Source organism: Lissotriton helveticus, chromosome 5_1 (assembly GCF_964261635.1).
Source record: "Lissotriton helveticus chromosome 5_1, aLisHel1.1, whole genome shotgun sequence".
NCBI classification, from domain to species: Eukaryota; Metazoa; Chordata; class Amphibia; order Caudata; family Salamandridae; genus Lissotriton; species Lissotriton helveticus.
In genome coordinates this window covers 549,107,941-549,129,123 of record NC_136065.1, presented here as the reverse complement: position 1 = coordinate 549,129,123, position 21,183 = coordinate 549,107,941, and the positions used below count along the sequence as shown (strand labels likewise).

General features: G+C 43.6%; 1 pseudogene; it reads right to left on the bottom strand.

Moving 5' to 3' along the window:
• Positions 1 to 983: 983 nt before the first annotated feature.
• LOC144752516 (coagulation factor XI-like) overlaps positions 984 to 21,183 on the bottom strand; it is a 168,756-nt pseudogene continuing 148,556 nt past the window's right edge.

Here is a 21,183-nt window from a genome sequence, read left to right as displayed (position 1 = left end):
AACGGAGTAGTTCTTGTGTCATTTATGGTAACAGATGACATCCGTCCGTACAAAACTACGTGGAAAACAACAGGAAAAACATGTGTGAAGATATATCACACAGACTATTTGGTAGCAGAGACTCTGACAACTATAAACAACCCAAGTGCACCTATAACGGCATGCACACAGGAAATGGGTGTGCTCAAATTCCACTTCTTACCACAATATCCAGCCGGGACATGGATTTGGGACACGGAGATCACGAACACCAGTCCCACTACAAATGTTGAATTAGTATTACCATGTTCGCTAATGGATCTTCAAACTGCCAGCATGCTGCATTCGCAATGTTCAACCAGCTAACATGTGGTCTGGAGCTGGTCTAAATGACATTTAGCCCAGCCTCCATAAACTACTAGACCACAGTTCTGTGCATGTGCTACTAAGTTACGTCCTTCTACCGCTGCCTTCTTAGAGTTGTCAGTAGTCATATTAACACACATACTCCCATAAACAAATACAAACTCACATTTCTGTTGTTTCCAATAAAGAAAAATAATGAGGCAACATGCATTCTTTATTCCAACTTTTAAGAGGCACCAAAGCCACTAAGGGCCCCACCATCTATTTTGTACGAATGCCCGCCACCATGATACCTCCATTTTTTACTGACCAAAGTAAGAGTCTTATAATAGTCTGTTGCATAAGTATTGATACAGATGGCTATTTTCTATCTTTCCCTTAATTCCGCTACAACACAGTGAGATTCCATGGAGTTCTGCGAATGGGTGGAAAACGGCACGTTGCACTGCTCAATCAATCAAAAAAATACTTTATTCGGTTTTTGAATAAAACCATAAAATTTGCGCAAATCCATGTACATTTTTTTAAAACATACATTTCGTGACAGTAAAACAGTAATAATCAATCCAATAAAAATAGAGAAATATATATATATATATTTATATACACATCAAAATCAATGATAAAAAAGAGAGCGGAAAAGTTGACGACCGGTTACCGGGCATGCAACTTCATAGATGATAATTAATGGGGTGCCAACTGGTATTAGGGCTTTGTTATTTCTCCATACAATTTGTAGATTTCAATGAGGATTTCAGAAAACCTGCTAAAAATGGGATACATTCTGGTTTCAACATTTGCAGATAAAAAAAAGGAGCTGGGCGGACCTGGGTAAAATTCTACTTTTTTAAATTCAAAGATTTGCTTTTTACTGGGTTTATTTTTTTTTATGTAAAAAGTATTGATTTTTACAGAAAGAAAGGATCCACCAATCGGCACCCAGAACACCTCTGAATATCAGATGTGGATTGTGATCACGTTATTGGCTGGAACAATCATCATCAGCCTTTCCTTCTGACCCCAGCAGGAGCTCTCAGGGATGGGGTTCATCAACCTGTAATGGAATCCTCCTATGGTATTCTCGAAAATCCAGCCACCGCGTCTTTTACGTATACTATCAGAGGATGTTTCGGGAGCGCAATCACGCTCTTCATGTGACAGTCCTTCCGTTGGGCTACGTTAGAGAAGTCGCCATCCACAAAAGTGAAAAACTGGCATAAAGGATCTTCTTTGCACAACTGTTTACATTGTTGGTCCGAGTCGGCCTTGACCACCCTACGGTCATTTCCTAAAAAGTTCAATCCTTTAAAAATGTGGTCACTGCATCTTTTTTTAATCCCAAAGCCTCTTAACGAGAAGCCTGAAATGACGTTTTGAATAAAAACCAATGAAGGAGTCCTTGGGTTAAAGTGCTTCAGATAGCAAAAGAACTTTCTGTTGTCAACAGCCCAGTCTTCTGTGAGAAATGTGAAGTACTGGCAGTGGGGATGGTTGCTGCAGATGAGCTGGCAGTTCTCAGCATCAGGAGCCAGAACCTGGTCAAAGTCATTGCCAGCAAAATCAAAATTGGGAATGAGATATTCAGGACATGTGGAATCACAAGTGCTGTCATCACAGTCCCTTGTGTTGAAACCAGACACAACATTGTCAAGGATATTAATCACTGGTGGAGATGGCAGCTTCGTAGCGAATTTATGGAAGCACATCTTACGCGCATATGTGAAGAACTGACAGTCAGGGGAGACGGTGCATGAATCCTGGCACTCAGTGAGGTTTCTCGTAGGAGAGTCCTAATGTAACTGCCCAAGAAATCAGTGTCTTTGTAGGTTTTCGTGAAACAACTATGTTTGTTTGGGTCAACTGTGGATAAACGAAACCCAGACACAGCATTTGCCAAAGTGGTGCTCCTTGATGGAAAACCATTGTCCGTGTATTTCAGTAAACAGATAAAGCTTGGAATGCCGCGATGCTCTAAAATAAAGGTGAAAAAACCGGTTTCTGGCTATCAGCCTTCATTCAGCCTGGATAGCTTGACTCCAGTGGTGTGGAGAGCCTGGGACTCACGTCTGAGCATACCCAGCCCACTCGGGTGAAAATTGCAAAAAACACAGTTGATGGACAGAATGTAGAACAATGTCATACATTCAACCCAGTACAAGGATCTGGGCCTAAATCCATCGTTTTTTTGCACTCCACACCACCCTGGGTTAGACACTGGCTATATGCAAATCAGCTCTGACCCTGTGCCTCATGGGAACAGTCCAGTCCGAACTACCAAGCCATGTCTTTCCCAGACTGGAATCAAGCATCCAAGGACCGGTTTCTGGCTATCAGCCTTCATTCAGCCTGGATAGCTTGACTCCAGTGGTGTGGAGAGCCTGGGACTCACGTCTGAGCATACCCAGCCCACTCGGGGTGAAAATTGCAAAAAACACAGTTGATGGACAGAATGTAGAACAATGTCATACATTCACCCCAGTACAAGGATCTGGGCCTAAATCCATCGTTTTTTTGCACTCCACACCACCCTGGGTTAGACACTGGCTATTTGCAAATCAGCTCTGACCCTGTGCCTCATGGGAACAGTCCAGTCCGAACTACCAAGCCATGTCTTTCCCAGACCGGAATCAAGCATCCAAGGACCGGTTTCTGGCTATCAGCCTTCATTCAGCCTGGATAGCTTGACTCCAGTGGTGTGGAGAGCCTGGGACTCAAGTCTGAGCATACCCCGCCCACTCGGGGTGAAAATTGCAAAAAACACAGTTGATGGACAGAATGTAGAACAATGTCATACATTCACCCCAGTACAAGGATCTGGGCCTAAATCCATCGTTTTTTTGCACTCCACACCACCCTGGGTTAGACACTGGCTATATGCAAATCAGCTCCGACCCTGTGCCTCATGGGAACAGTCCAGTCCGAACTACCAAGCCATGTCTTTCCCAGACCGGAATCAAGCATCCAAGGACCGGTTTCTGGCTATCAGCCTTCATTCAGCCTGGATAGCTTGACTCCAGTGGTGTGGAGAGCCTGGGACTCACGTCTGAGCATACCCAGCCCACTCGGGGTGAAAATTGCAAAAAACACAGTTGATGGACAGAATGTAGAACAATGTCATACAGTCACCCCAGTACAAGGATCTGGGCCTAAATCCATCGTTTTTTTGCACTCCACGCCACCCTGGGTTAGACACTGGCTATATGCAAATCAGCTCTGACCCTGTGCCTCATGGGAACAGTCCTGTCCGAACTACCAAGCCATGTCTTTCCCAGACCGGAATCAAGCATCCAAGGACCGGTTTCTGGCTATCAGCCTTCATTCAGCCTGGATAGCTTGACTCCAGTGGTGTGGAGAGCCTCGGACTCACGTCTGAGCATACCCAGCCCACTCGGGGTGAAAATTGCAAAAAACACAGTTGATGGACAGAATGTAGAACAATGTCATACATTCACCCCAGTACAAGGATCTGGGCCTAAATCCATCGTTTTTTGGCACTCCACACCACCCTGGGTTAGACACTGGCTATATGCAAATCAACTCTGACCCTGTGCCTCATGGGAACAGTCCAGTCCGAACTACCAAGCCATGTCTTTCCCAGACCGGAATCAAGCATCCAAGGACCGGTTTCTGGCTATCAGCCTTCATTCAGCCTGGATAGCTTGACTCCAGTGGTGTGGAGAGCCTGGGACTCACGTCTGAGCATACCCAGCCCGCTCGGGGTGAAAATTGCAAAAAACACAGTTGATGGACAGAATGTAGAACAATGTCATACATTCACCCCAGTACAAGGATCTGGGCCTAAATCCATCGTTTTTTTGCACTCCACACCACCCTGGGTTAGACACTGGACTGTTCCCATGAGGCACAGGGTCAGAGCTGATTTGCATATAGCCAGTGCCTAAACCAGGGTGGTGTGGAGTGCAAAAAAACGATGGATGTAGGCCCAGATCTTTGTACTGGGGTGAATGTATGACATTGTTCTACATTCTGTCCATAAACTGTGTTTCTTGCAATTTTCACCCCGAGTGTGCTGGGTATGCTCAGACGTGAGTCCCAGGCTCTCCACACCACTGGAGTCAAGCTATCCAGGCTGATGAAGGCTGATAGTCAGAAACCGGTCCTTGGATGCTTGATTCCGGTCTGGGAAAGACATGGCTTGGTAGTTCGGACTGGACTGTTCCCATGAGGCACAGGGTCAGAGCTGATTTGCATATAGCCAGTGTCTAAACCAGGGTGGTGTGGAGTGCAAAAAAACGATGGATGTAGGCCCAGATCTTTGTACTGGGGTGAATGTATGACATTGTTCTACATTCTGTCCATCAACTGTGTTTCTTGCAATTTTCAGCCCAAGTGTGCTGGGTATGCTCAGACGTGAGTCCCAGGCTCTCCACACCACTGGAGTCAAGCTATCCAGGCTGATGAAGGCTGATAGCCAGAAAACGGTCCTTGGATGCTTGATTCCGGTCTGGGAAAGACATGGCTTGGTAGTTCGGACTGGACTGTTCCCATGAGGCACAGGGTCAGAGCTGATTTGCATATAGCCAGTGTCTAAACCAGGGTGGTGTGGAGTGCAAAAAAACGATGGATGTAGGCCCAGATCTTTGTACTGGGGTCAATGTATGACATTGTTCTACATTCTGTCCATCAACTGTGTTTCTTGCAATTTTCACCCCGAGTGTGCTGGGTATGCTCAGACGTGAGTCCCAGGCTCTCCACACCACTGGAGTCAAGCTATCCAGGCTGATGAAGGCTGATAGCCAGAAACCGGTCCTTGGATGCTTGATTCCGGTCTGGGAAAGACATGGCTTGGTAGTTTGGACTGGACTGTTCCCATGAGGCACAGGGTCAGAGCTGATTTACATATAGCCAGTGTCTAAACCAGGGTGGTGTGGAGTGCAAAAAAACGATGGATGTAGGCCCAGATCTTTGTACTGGGGTGAATGTATGACATTGTTCTACATTCTGTCCATCAACTGTGTTTCTTGCAATTTTCACCCCGAGTGTGCTGGGTATGCTCAGACGTGAGTCCCAGGCTCTCCACACCACTGGAGTCAAGCTATCCAGGCTGATGAAGGCTGATAGCCAGAAACCGGTCCTTGGATGCTTGATTCCGGTCTGGGAATGACATGGCTTGGTAGTTCGGACTGGACTGTTCCCATGAGGCACAGGGTCAGAGCTGATTTGCATATAGCCAGTGACTAAACCAGGGTGGTGTGGAGTGCAAAAAAACGATGGATGTAGGCCCAGATCTTTGTACTGGGGTGAAAGTATGACATTGTTCTACATTCTGTCCATCAACTGTGTTTCTTGCAATTTTCACCCCGAGTGTACTGGGTATGCTCAGACGTGAGTCCCAGGCTCTCCACACCACTGGAGTCAAGCTATCCAGGCTGATGAAGGCTGATAGCCAGAAGCCGGTCCTTGGATGCTTGATTCCGGTCTGGGAAAGACATGGCTTGGTAGTTCGGACTGGACTGTTCCCATAAGGCACAGGGTCAGAGCTGATTTGCATATAGCCAGTGTCTAAACCAGGGTGGTGTGGAGTGCAAAAAAACGATGGATGTAGGCCCAGATCTTTGTACTGGGGTGAATGTATGACATTGTTCTACATTCTGTCCATCAACTGTGTTTCTTGCAATTTTCACCCCGAGTGTGCTGGGTATGCTCAGACGTGAGTCCCAGGCTCTCCACACCACTGGAGTCAAGCTATCCAGGCTGATGAAGGCTGATAGCCAGAAACCGGTCCTTGGATGCTTGATTCCGGTCTGGGAAAGACATGGCTTGGTAGATTGGACTGGACTGTTCCCATGACGCACAGGGTCAGATCTGATTTGCATATAGCCAGTGTCTAAACCAGGGTGGTGTGGAGTGCAAAAAAACATGGATGTAGGCCCAGATCTTTGTACTGGGGTGAATGTATGACATTGTTCTACATTCTGTCCATCAACTGTGTTTCTTGCAATTTTCACCCCGAGTGTGCTGGGTATGCTCAGACGTGAGTCCCAGGCTCTCCACACCACTGGAGTCAAGCTATCCAGGCTGATGAAGGCTGATAGCCAGAAACCGGTCCTTGGATGCTTGATTCCGGTCTGGGAAAGACATGGCTTGGTAGTTCGGACTGTACTGTTCCCATGAGGCACAGGGTCAGAGCTGATTTGCATATAGCCAGTGTCTAAACCAGGGTGGTGTGGAGTGCAAAAAAAACGATGGATGTAGGCCCAGATCTTTGTACTGGGGTGAATGTATGACATTGTTCTATATTCTGTCCATCAACTGTGTTTCTTGCAATTTTCACCCCGAGTGTGCTGGGTATGCTCAGACGTGAGTCCCAGGCTCTCCACACCACTGGAGTCAAGCTATCCAGGCTGATGAAGGCTGATAGCCAGAAACCGGTCCTTGGATGCTTGATTCCGGTCTGGGAATGACATGGCTTGGTAGTTCGGACTGGACTGTTCCCATGAGGCACAGGGTCAGAGCTGATTTGCATATAGCCAGTGACTAAACCAGGGTGGTGTGGAGTGCAAAAAAACGATGGATGTAGGCCCAGATCTTTGTACTGGGGTGAATGTATGACATTGTTCTACATTCTGTCCATCAACTGTGTTTCTTGCAATTTTCACCCCGAGTGTACTGGGTATGCTCAGACGTGAGTCCCAGGCTCTCCACACCACTGGAGTCAAGCTATCCAGGCTGATGAAGGCTGATAGCCAGAAACCGGTCCTTGGATGCTTGATTCCGGTCTGGGAAAGACATGGCTTGGTAGTTCGGACTGGACTGTTCCCATAAGGCACAGGGTCAGAGCTGATTTGCATATAGCCAGTGTCTAAACCAGGGTGGTGTGGAGTGCAAAAAAACGATGGATGTAGGCCCAGATCTTTGTACTGGGGTGAATGTATGACATTGTTCTACATTCTGTCCATCAACTGTGTTTCTTGCAATTTTCACCCCGAGTGTGCTGGGTATGCTCAGACGTGAGTCCCAGGCTCTCCACACCACTGGAGTCAAGCTATCCAGGCTGATGAAGGCTGATAGCCAGAAACCGGTCCTTGGATGCTTGATTCCGGTCTGGGAAAGACATGGCTTGGTAGATCGGACTGGACTGTTCCCATGAGGCACAGGGTCAGATCTGATTTGCATATAGCCAGTGTCTAAACCAGGGTGGTGTGGAGTGCAAAAAAACCATGGATGTAGGCCCAGATCTTTGTACTGGGGTGAATGTATGACATTGTTCTACATTCTGTCCATCAACTGTGTTTCTTGCAATTTTCACCCCGAGTGTGCTGGGTATGCTCAGACGTGAGTCCCAGGCTCTCCACACCACTGGAGTCAAGCTATCCAGGCTGATGAAGGCTGATAGCCAGAAACCGGTCCTTGGATGCTTGATTCCGGTCTGGGAAAGACATGGCTTGGTAGTTCGGACTGTACTGTTCCCATGAGGCACAGGGTCAGAGCTGATTTGCATATAGCCAGTGTCTAAACCAGGGTGGTGTGGAGTGCAAAAAAACCGATGGATGTAGGCCCAGATCTTTGTACTGGGGTGAATGTATGACATTGTTCTACATTCTGTCCATCAACTGTGTTTCTTGCAATTTTCACCCCGAGTGTGCTGGGTATGCTCAGACGTGAGTCCCAGGCTCTCCACACCACTGGAGTCAAGCTATCCAGGCTGATGAAGGCTGATAGCCAGAAACCGGTCCTTGGATGCTTGATTCCGGTCTGGGAAAGACATGGCTTGGTAGTTCGGACTGGACTGTTCCCATGAGGCACAGGGTCAGAGCTGATTTGCATATAGCCAGTGTCTAAACCAGGGTGGTGTGGAGTGCAAAAAACGATGGATGTAGGCCCAGATCTTTGTACTGGGGTGAATGTATGACATTGTTCTACATTCTGTCCATCAACTGTGTTTCTTGCAATTTTCACCCCGAGTGTGCTGGGTATGCTCAGACGTGAGTCCCAGGCTCTCCACACCACTGGAGTCAAGCTATCCAGGCTGATGAAGGCTGATAGCCAGAAACCGGTCCTTGGATGCTTGATTCCGGTCTGGGAAAGACATGGCTTGGTAGTTCGGACTGGACTGTTCCCATGAGGCACAGGGTCAGAGCTGATTTGCATATAGCCAGTGTCTAAACCAGGGTGGTGTGGAGTGCAAAAAAACGATGGATGTAGGCCCAGATCTTTGTACTGGGGTGAATGTATGACATTGTTCTACATTCTGTCCATCAACTGTGTTTCTTGCAATTTTCACCCCGAGTGTGCTGGGTATGCTCAGACGTGAGTCCCAGGCTCTCCACACCACTGGAGTCAAGCTATCCAGGCTGATGAAGGCTGATAGCCAGAAACCGGTCCTTGGATGCTTGATTCCGGTCTGGGAAAGACATGGCTTGGTAGTTCGGACTGGACTGTTCCCATGAGGCACAGGGTCAGAGCTGATTTGCATATAGCCAGTGTCTAAACCAGGGTGGTGTGGAGTGCAAAAAAACGATGGATGTAGGCCCAGATCTTTGTACTGGGGTGAATGTATGACATTGTTCTACATTCTGTCCATCAACTGTGTTTCTTGCAATTTTCACCCCGAGTGTGCTGGGTATGCTCAGACGTGAGTCCCAGGCTCTCCATACCACTGGAGTCAAGCTATCCAGGCTGATGAAGGCTGATAGCCAGAAACCGGTCCTTGGATGCTTGATTCCGGTCTGGGAAAGACATGGCTTGGTAGTTCGGACTGGACTGTTCCCATGAGGCACAGGGTCAGAGCTGATTTGCATAAAGCCAGTGTCTAAACCAGGGTGGTGTGGAGTGCAAAAAAACGATGGATGTAGGCCCAGATCTTTGTACTGGGGTGAATGTATGACATTGTTCTACATTCTGTCCATCAACTGTGTTTCTTGCAAGTCTCTGTTCGAGTGGCTGCTGATTTTGCATATTTTTTGTCCGGAAGCCTGGCTGGGCTGAAAAATTGTCGAGAATGGCATTATGCAGCACACAACAAGGTGCTGCTTCTTGGATTCGTTTTGCTGACGCTCAAGTAGATTTTCTACTTGAGCTCAGCTTTTTCATCACGAATGGTCATGACTCCTATGACTGCTAGCGCATGAAAATCATGCTAGGAGATGTCAAATCTCACTTGTGCTTGCCAACTTACTGCTGCCAAGCTGCACATGAGTACAATCTCTGCCATACAGAGGTTGGTGAATTTGGCCGAAACTCCCAGTACTGTGCCAAAACTACTGAATTTATCTCCCACCCAACTAAGAGCCATTTAAAATGATCTCAATGGGTTCCTTCCCCTACTCCTGCATTCATCTTGTCTGTCATGTGATGCATAGTCAAATGAAACGCAGCTGCATTCCTCAATCATGAGTCACCATGGCAACCTTAACATGACACTTTGACCATGTGCAAGAGCATGGCGCAGATTATGCAACAGGTAGAAGAACATTCAAATATTTCATAAGGACGCAAACAGTGCTTAAAATGATATACTAACATTGGGTGAATCAAATGAGGCAAGCGCTCAAAACTGCTACCCCATGTTACCTTAAGTACATAGTAAATATATAGTCTTCAAAAAAACAGCTACCTCACAACCTATTACTCTTTTTCACTTGAAAGTTGCCAATAACCACTATCAGTATTATAGAGCCACAATTTATATGTATTTAATGATTACCTCTGCGTAAACCTTTCAGTCTCTATGTGTTCATAATCAAACTCTTTATTTAAATAATTTAAATCATTTTTATCTATTGCTTTGTATAAAAATAATTAATTTTGCTGTAGAATTTAATACAACTTGGATGTATAGCTAAAACGTTAATCAAGTGGATAACAGCAGTTGCAATTTGTAAACTTAAAATAGGAGCTACATAGCATCAAAATATAACTTTAGGCATTTGTATACACTGTAAGAGAAGTAAAACACACTTTTAGCTGAATGATTATTTGCACTATCATACGTTAAAATAATACAGTGCTGTTGTTTTCAGAAACTATGCATAACGTGCACTGTACGAGAAGGAGGTGAGTGGTATGAGAGTAGAGAAAGTACTCGAAATAAAAACAAATACTATGGAACACAATGTTACAAAGATTTTGCAGTGGGATTTAAGAACTGAGGGGCATATTGATAGGGATTTCGTGCATGGCAGCGATGCCCTGCCTCAAAGTGAAAAGGCAGGAATGTGCTGTTTCAATGGTATATGATGCATTCCAGTCATTTCCTCTAGTGCTTGCGTTATTTCTGCAGCTGAGCCCCAATGCAGGCGCCCTTTCATCATAGTGCAAGTGTGCCTGTCTTGCATGCAGGTTTGTTTTTGTGCAGGAAGGGGCACTTGCCTGCACAAAAACAATCCCGGAGGCTTTTTCCTCTTTCTATGTGTGCTGCAGAAGCCAGCACCAGTTCGGGGGAGCGGAGGTCTCTGGTGGGCACCTGGAATTAGAGTTGGTGGTTAAGCTGAGCAAATCCTGCAACATGTAGTGATTTGTAGGCATGTGTGAGGAGTTTTAATATAATTATTTTGCTGACTGAAAGCCAGTGGAGGTCTCTTAGGTGGCTGGTGATGTGGCTGTAGCGAGGATATTGAGGATGAATCTGGCGGAGGCATTCTGAATGTTCTGCAGTTTCTTGAGGAGTTTCTGGGTGATGCTGGTGTAGAGTGCATTGCTGTAATCAATTCTGCTAATGATGAATGCGTGGGTGACTATCTTTCTGAACTCAGTGGGGATCCACTTGAATATCTTGCGGAGCAGGCACAGTGTGTGGGAGCAGGATGATGAGACGCCATTGATCTGGCCTTCAAAAACAATGCTATCCTTTCGGTTTGACATATCTGACAGGCTCAGGAATCACGCAACAACCTCTTGTCTATGTCAAGTTCAATAATTCTATTACTCAGGCTACCAAAATTGTACAGGCTCAGTCATTTCAGAGCAAAGACACTTGAGGTTTACAGATGACACAAGCATAGACCTTTGAATCACTAATTGTCCCTTGAGTTAAAAACCTCTTACAGATTATTGAATATGGCAGCACAGATCTCCAAAGTTACTCAGGTCTTGCAGGCTCATGCCTATGACAAAACATGTTTCAGAATAGAGAGAATGTGCACATTGAGGGATTTCAAAGCAAAGCTATCCCACACATCTCTCAGACCACTATATGCTTAGTGATCTATTCTGGCCAAATGTGGGTTTGTCATTTTCCTTCAGGTAGCTATCATCTACATAGGACAATACATCTGGGTCAATATGTTACAGAATTGACACTATGTATGCCACATATAGCCCACACATATTCTTATAGCATATAGGTAGTCTTACATATCTAATTTGAAATCCAAGCATGGAGAAGTCTGCCCAATCACTGCTTTCAAGCGGAAGATTGTGACTGAAAAACACATTGGAAATATCCTAGGTTGTCTGCGTATTTTTTATTGACTGTACTATTAATAAGTGCCACCCTGTGTGTGTTCTGTATTTATAAAGTACATGTACGACTGTTTAAATGTCGATAGTCTAACACTATTGATATGAATGATCTAGTGTCAAAACAGGAAAAAGGGGATTATTCATTTGAGAGACGCAGGTTTTAATTACCCCCTGTTACTTCAACTGGATGAGTATGTCTCTAACAGGCCTGTTTCGTAGGGTATTGTGGTTGCATTTGTGTGCTGCACCTTTTAGGTATAATATCATAAGATGAATCCTTATCCCAGCTGCCATGGTTGCAATGCAGGGGCCAGTGCAAGGCCCTATTCAGCTGCATACATTTGCTACATTTGATCAGGAACAAGCAATAAAAAAGCAGGAAGTAATGCTACCTCTCCTTGTAGGAATGTCTTTACAAATTGCGGGGGCAAGTCGTCCTCCACCAAAAGGATGTCATATGACACTGTAAAATTTTCTCAGAATATTACATTAATGGGCACTGAATGTCACCCTCAATTTGGATATCTTGAATGACAGATAAAGATTCATGTTTCAATGCATTATAACTGAATATAATGTCCAACACTCAAATTAATTTTATATTTCCCTGTACTAACTCCCCTCCACCTCACTTTTACTCATCCCAAACTCCCTTCTATGGCTATAAACTACCTCAAAAAAAAAAACAATGTCTAGACCCTTCCCCCTTCCTTCTCAAACCAAATAACTGACTAGCATACCCATCACTCAAATTACTTTTGTATTTCACCATACTAATTCACCACTAATCCTTTATGTGTTCCGGAGTAGCATGAGAATGCCGAAAAAGCACTTCAACACCTTATCAGTGGTAGCAAGTGCCATATAAATGCAAAATTGTTTTTGCTTCTATTCCTCCACTATCCTTCTCATTCCAAAATAACTGACTAACATATCTACCACTCAAATTACTTTCATATTTCACTATACTAATTCACCACTAATCCTTTATGGGTCCAGGAGTAACGTGCTACACGCCTGAAAAGCGCTTTGACTTCTCCGCAAGGGTAGTAAGCGCTATATAAATGCAATTACAATACAATACAATCATATTATCTATCTGGAGGGACTATATGCCTGTCTGGGGTCTCAACTCTAATAAAAGTATCAATGTAGAAAAATACTGCCCTCGATTAAGAGTTATCAAATCACACCACAAGGAGAGAGTGACCACAGGGTACAAATAATACCATTATCCACAAGCACCCCACGCCATCAAGAACTTGCCCATACTCAATCAGGCTGCCACACAGAGGACCTAAAGTGGATGAAGTGGTCCACGCGGTAGAGAAACATAACCTTCACCTGTTAAAGATCACTCCTCTATTGAAGTAATGTGGCACAATATTTAATCATGCTCACTGCTGCCTACTGGCAACATTTGGGATGAGAGCGAGACGTGGGACATCTTTATTTATGAAAATCTTTACCTTGCTTGTCAGGATTGTAAATGTATTCCCCAATTACCCTTGTTTATTTATTAGAGCAAAACACTCTGTTCCTTCTACTCTCTAATTGCATGGAGTGACTTCCACTCCTTTTGAAGGTAATTTTATTTGTACTCTTGCTATGTATACCTCACAGTTCTCCATGTCTTCTACCAGCCAAGATGCACAATGTTCTAAATAGTGCCTCCCTAATTTTTTAGCAAATAGTCTTACATTTCCTTGTAGTGTGGGTTCACACTAACTTCGAGTTTATTAAGGTTTAATGGTTTATTTCTTCATCATGATGTATATTAATCAGTTCTCTCACTAGAGATTGTCTAGACAGATGTCTACTAGTGTCACATTGGCTGTCTTGGGACTCATATATATTTAATATTCTAGTGCCTTACTGTTTTTCTAGGTTACCTCCCAATTATGGGCCAAAGATTTCACCCATAACAGCAACTCATCTTGAGCAAAGTGTGCTCTGTGATAAAGACTGGTGAGGTAACCGACTCAACCCCATTGCTACTGAGGTAAACTAAAGTCTAGGTCTTCCACAAAAAATGGTCCTGACAAAGGCCAAAAGACCAGCATGGGCAACTGCTGGACAAAACATGTTGAAGTGACATTATGTGTTGTGGACCAGTAGCCTATCCACAAAAACGCCAACCAGTTTTTAACCCCTTGCACGCTGATGACGGAACCGCTCCGTCATCAGCTGCGGGTGCGCTGTGCTGATGACGGAGCGGTTCCGTCATGGCCCGCTCGCTGCTCATGCACGGCGTGAATTCCGCGCCTGCACTGAGCATTCTATTGAGCGGGGCGGGCCATGACGGAACCGCTCCGTCACAAGCACAGCCCAACCGCGGCTGGTGACGGAGCGGTTCCATCACCAGCATGCGGCGGCCGCGCGGCCGCCCCGCCCCCTTAGCACTGCGGCGGAATAACCGCCGCAGTGAAGGGGTTAACCTTATCCCTATCCAGACTACTTTACAATAAAATTCTCGTTACTGGATAGAAGAATATTTTAATTTACACCACTGTCAATATACAGACAGTATTCCTCCTGGTGGAGGTTATTGAATCACTTGGAGAAAAGGACACTCAAATGATAGACTCAATGAGGACACCATCCACCAAACCCCAAAACACACAAGATGATGGACGAAATGTTGCACAATGGCAAAACACTCACCCCCAGTCACAGATCTGGGTTTAATCCATCGTTATTTTGCTCACCAAGCCACCCCAGTTCGGACATGGCCATATGCAAATCAGCCTTGACCCTGTGCCTCATGGGAACAGTCCAGCCTGAGCTGCCAAGCCATGTCTTCCCTGGACTGGAATCAAGCACCCTAAACCCTAAAGTTACCCATGCCATCCAAAAAAACATTTCTGCCATAAACCCTAAAATTACCCTTGCTACCCCAAATCCCATACCCACCCTAAACCCTAAAAACCTCTTAGCAACCAAAAGCCCATACCAGCACAAACCCTAAAATACTCTTCCCACCCCAAAACCTAAACCCTAAAATTACCATTGCCACCCAAAATACCATAACCACCCTAAAACCCCAAAATAACCTTGCCACTCAAAAACCCCTACATACCATAAACTCTGAAACTCGGCACCCTAAAACTCATACCCACCCTACACCCTAAAAAACAATTAGCAACCAAAAGCCCATACCAGCACAAACCCTAAAATACTCTTCCCACCAAAAAACCTAAACCCTAAAATTACCCTTGCTACCCGAAAAACCCATACCCACTCTAAACCCTAAAAAACCCTTAGCAAAAAATATCACACGCCAGCACTAACCCTAAAGTACTCTTCCCACCCAAAAACCTAAACCCTAAAATTACCTATGCCACCCAAAATCCCAAACCCACCCTAAACCCTAAAAATTCACTTACTATCCAAACCCACCCTAACCCTATAAACTCCTACAACTTAAAAACACATTTACCTCTTACCCACCCTAAACCCTAAAAATAACCTTGCCACCAAAAAAACCCATACCTACCCTAGACCCTAAAAATTGTATTCCCACCCTAAACCCAAAATATAACCTTGCCACCCAAAAACCTCTACCCACCATAAGCTCTAAAAACCCTTTTCACACAAAAACACATACCCACCCTAAACCCTAGAAATACCCTTACCACCCAAAACCCCATACCCACCATTAACCCTAATTTTACCCGTGCCACCCAAAAACACATATCCACCCTAAACCCTAAGAATCCCTTAGCACCTAAAACCCCATTCCCACCCTAAACACTAAAATACCTGTGCCATCCAAAAAACATATCTACCATAAACCCTAAACTTACCCTAGCTACCCCAAACCCCATTCCCACCCTAAACCCTAAAAACTCCCTAGGACCCAAAAACCTATACCAACCTTAACCATAAAAATATTCTTCCCACCGAAAAAACCTAAACCCTAAAATTTCACTTGCCAACCAAAATCCCAAACCCTCCATCATCTATCTATCTATCTATCTATCTATCTATCTATCTATCTATCTATCTATCTATCTATCTATCTATCTATCTATCTATCTATCTATCTATCTATCTATCTATCTATCTATCTATCTATCTATCTATCTATCTATCTATCTATCTATCGATCTATCTATCTATCTATCTATCTATCTATCTATCTATCTTTAGAAATCAAAAACACTTAAAATGATTGAAATTTAAAGCCTTTAATACTTGCATATACCGTTACCTTCAAAACTTTAACAACAAACATGCCTTTACCAATCATGCCTTTACAACAAAATTTGTTGTATTGGTATGTGTGGTATAGGCACATTTGTTGCAAAATCCTGCGTGGTAAAGACTTGCGAGGTAATGTAACCTGCGTGGTTAACCCTGCGGTTAAGCCTGCATGGTAAAGGCTTGCAGGGCTCCGACTGCATGGTAAAGGCGGTTTCCCAGGATTCATGTTTTTTAACACGGGCAGGCTGAGCACAGCACTGAAAGTTTGTAAACTACTGGCTTAGTGTCTGGTGTTTTACCCTGTAGCACTGTTTCTACATTATTCAACATTTACATTTTTTATATACTTATATTGCATTATTGTGCTTATTACTTTAATATGCACTTAATAAAGAGCATTTGTAGTGATAATATGGGTTCCTCTACGCTTTAATTTTTATCCGTGATGTGCTTAATGGAATTATGGTCAATAATCATATGTCATTCTAGGATCTAAATTGGCCTTGATGCCTATTTCATATTCAGCTAAAGCATTTGTGTAGGTTGCCATTTTCTCAGATCCCATTTTAATGTCAATTCTTAAGATTGTTGGCTCAGAGCCTTATTGACTTTCTTAATTGTTTTCACAATTTTCGTTTTGGGATCAAGTATAATGGATTTTTCGTGAGAAGCTGATGCTTTAGAATGCACTTCAGAGTCTCATGAAGACAAGTTAAATCTAAATTGAACATAGGTTGCTTGTTTATGCATTCTCAGCATTTTTAAACTTTCCTATTTGTCCTTCTCAGATTTAACTTCATAGACACGTTATATTCATGCCCATACTTTTGCCTGTGGATCTGATTAATTTAGGGTCTTTCAGCGATGTAAAGGATATGCCCTTAAGGGGCATTGTACAAGCCTCTAAAGCCACCACAACGTCACTTTTATTGACGTTGTGGTGGTGATAGGGGCGTAGCCTTATTTACAAGGCAGTAGTTACTTAACGTGGCTTAACTCTGCCTTGTAAATAAGTCCTCTTTTCACCCGATGGTTAACGTGAAAGGGGTAGGCAGAGGGTGTTGCGGTGGGCGTTCCCCTGCAACACCCATTGATTTTGACGCTGCCCCCTATGTACAAGGTCAGCGTACATAGGAGGCAGAGCCCAAATTAAGACCAGGTAAAAACCTGGTCTTAATTTGGTGAAATGAAGAGAAATGCATTATTTCTCCTCGTTTTTGCTTTTTCCATGTGTGCTGCCTTGTGCAGCACACATGGGAAAAGCAAAAAGCCATGGATTGTTTATGTACAGGGGCCTCCTCCCTGTACATAAACAATCTTTAAAAAAATGCCACTTTAAGCAGCACACATGAAAGTGACAAAATGGCATTTCAGTATTGTTTATGTGCAGGAAGGGACACCTTAATACACATAAAAAATCCTCCCTTGCACGCAGACTCCCTTGCACTATGGTGAAAGGGTGCCTGCTTTGGCGCTACTCTGCTAAGTGTAGCGCCATTGCAGGGGGAAACGCAAGGGTGCACCATATCGTTGTAAATATGGTGCAGTCTTAAGTCTCAGAAGTTTCAGAGTGAGGTGTTGAGCCGTGAAGGCTAACGCCTACTCCGCCACTTCTATTGTACTTGTCCCCCTTATTTTCCTTGTGCATACAGATATGTGAAGTATCACCATGTTCGTATATGTGGCGTTTTGACATAGCACAGTTCAAATATGGCATGAAGTCATGTCATGCATTCCAAAGAAAGCTGTGTCCTCACATAGCAGACATTTACGAGTCAGTCACATATTCTTTAAATTGCATACAGCAAGTACAAGTGAATTCAACAGGGGAAACAGCCATCACATCACATGCGTTACAACGCATGCAATTTCAACGCAGTCATTACAACAACCGCGTTGTTACACCGCAGTACCATTACAACGCAAGTCGTTACATCGACTTGCTGTAGGGGACTTGCTAACCTAAGGAGTAGTATAATTTCCTATTCCAGCACCTTCCCCACTGTTGCGCACACTGGATTTGGAATAGTAAATTATACTATTCCTAAAACCAGCGTGCCCCCTAGAGCAAGTCGATGTAAAGACTTGCGTTATAGTGGTACTGCAATGTAACAACGCGGTCGTTGTAACAACCACGTTGTAATCACATGCATTGTAAACACATGTGATGTAGAGGGCTATATTCATTGAGCAGTTTATGCTGCATATCTCAGAACAGCACACATGCAACGCTAAAGCTATGCCATTTGGAAGAAGAACATTTGTGTTTGAATCTTACCTGCGACTTAATTCTTTTTTGAGGGGCAATGCATTTTTCGTTTCATGCCAGCAGTCCGAAGTCAGCTGAAGAAAGTTAAACTTTGACTTTCAATAATAATAATGATAATTAAAAAGGTGTTCCTAAGCTTGTTTTTTAACTTGTTTTCACTTAGTGGGGCACCATTAAGTATGTTATCCTTTCTGCTCTGAAAAGTAAACAGGGTTAAATGAGCTGTGCAAATGTTGTGGAGGAGGAGAAAGGGATAGAGGCTGTAAAGAGAATCTATAAGGATTGTGGTGGCGCGTCTGTGGTGATGTGTTTGTGAAATATATATAGTTTTTTAACGAAAATCGGGACATCACACTTCCTCATGGTATTGCACTTCTGATCATCCTATGGCAATATCAAAATAATGTATCATACTTGGACACAATACTCCAGATGTGGCTGTCAGAATAGGAACCACGATATGCCAGTGTGGCTGGTGCAGGGTTCGTCAAAATATTGAAAATGAGGTTGCAGGAATTTAGTACAAGTGGTCTTAAAACGTACAATAATCGAGAGGTGAGGAAATTTAGAGTGAGGTTACTCCATCAGGGCAACAAAGTATTTTACTCTGTCCACTTGAGGGCGGTACCACAATCAACATTTGCAGATGTACTCTTTCCCAGAGTACAGACATCTCCTACCTCAGCAGGATCCACTGTCATATTAAAAGTATGCCAAACATGACCGAGCCATACGGCACACTTTTAATTTCTTTTTTTATTTCAAAAAAGGAAACCTGGAAGTGGAATTTTCTTTTTGCCAATAAAAAAAACCAATTCCCCCTCTCTCCATTGTAATTTTAAACCATTGCGTGGGGGGTAATTTACATGTTTTTACCTTCACTCACCACCACGTTTTGGATGGTGATAAGCAAATATATAAACGTAACATTTATTAGAACATTGGAATGTTGGGAGCTCCAGTGAAAACAATGGAGTGCTCTGGGCTTATAATGGCTGGTATAAGCCTGAAGCTCCAACATTCCAATGTTTCTTTGTTCACAGCTCTTCAGGGAGCCTGAGGAGATTCCAATCCCCTCATGCTCCCATTAGGCTTTGTTTTTTTTTTGTTAGAACATTCTGCCCTCTAGTGGTAGAATGTTCTAATAGCCTTATAGCCCTTCGTAGCTGGGCTATACCTGCTATTAAAGTCCCTCTCCTTTAACGCTGGAGAGGGCCTTTAATAGCCGGTATAGCCCTCTACATTGGGCTATAAGGCTATATTCACTCACCATAAACAGGGCAGACTGACAAATGGCAGAAGGAGTTGTCTCCACCCCGGACATAATGATAGTCCATCTGAATCTAAACCAACCCCAAGACACAACAGGGAGTGATAAATAATTTTTCTAGCCATCTTCCCCTGCACAGAACCCACGTACTGAACTTGAGAACGATTACAAGGTTTCCTGGTTTCCCTCCCAAGTAGAAGAAGTGACGTTTTTTCTCCACACTCACTAGTTTGACATGTACCTTTTTCCGTCACATAACTGAAAAACTGTTTTCTGGTGAAAATGGATGTGTAAATGTTTGTTCTTATGTTTCACTTTCCTTAAAAAAGCGAAATACTAATAGCAGGATTGCCTTAAAGTGTGAGAACAGGTTAACTATATGCAAGCACAGTCGTGGCCTAACATCAGCCATGTGCTTTGACATTTGATGAATGTGCAAATTTTTGGGGCACTGTAGGTTTTATTTTCCAAGATTTATCTTTGATGAACTCTTGAAAATAATTGTAATTCCAAAATTGAATTTGTGAACTTTTAATTCTCCGAAAGGATAGGATATTATTTTATACCACCAAAGGCAGCAGAGGATGTATGACGTTACAACGCATGGTTTTACCACGCATGCTGTTACAACGCAAGTATTACAACGCAAACCTTTACAACGCATTACACTTGGGGGTGCTGGATAGTGAATAGTTTAATTTACTATTCCAACTCCAGTCCCCGTGGACACTAGAGAAGGTGTTGGATAGTAAATTAAAACTATTCCTTATCCTAGAGCGCCCCCCAGTGTAATGCGTTGTAATGGTTTTCGTTGTAATACATGCGTTGTAACAGCACTGCGTGGTAAAAGTTGCGTTGTAAAGGTTGCATACCGGCAGCAGATACCGTACTTCCTGTAAGACAATACCTACTTCCTCTACCTGACCTGTTCCAACACTTGTTTTGAGCACTCAAAGCAAAACATCACAACATCATTAGTCGACACATGAAAAGAGGCTTTTTTAATTTGAGTGAACACTAGTTCAAAGGTACCTAAACATACTACATGGACTGGTCCTCATAGCATGCCGGTCCTCACTGAGATGGTGTTGGTCTGATTTTGTCAGAGTTCATCAACACTGAGGACCGATTCAGAGTATAATGAACTCTGGGTTTCCTGGAAGGTAAATGGACATTTTTTTTACTGAATTTGTACTTCTCTTAAGGGTTTCTGTGACTTACTAATGTGTCTTCGAGACAGCTGTTTAGCACAGGGATATATCATTCTCTCCGACTATTTTTTTCTGAACATTTTTGACTGTTCGATGACATATTTTCCCTTAAATGTTGATCATTTTGTTTGTTGTTTGGAGCTCTGAAGTTAACACAATTATTAATCTCTTTTGGGAATGTTTGCAATGATGCAAGAGAAACTGAAGGCCTAATGGTGATCTCTGACTTAATACTCAAATTTATAAGTATTTATTTCAGAGTTTGGACTGAATTTGGGGGATATTTGAGGTCTGAAGGTGACCAATATCTATCTCTCATTTGTAAGGCATTTTATCATTTTTGCAGTTTTAGAGCTATCTCCAAATGATGCATTTTTTTCTTAACAAACGCAAGGCTGAATAAAAACAGTTCCCCATATGGTGGATTTTTCTCTCAGATCTCTTACTATGAGCTTTAA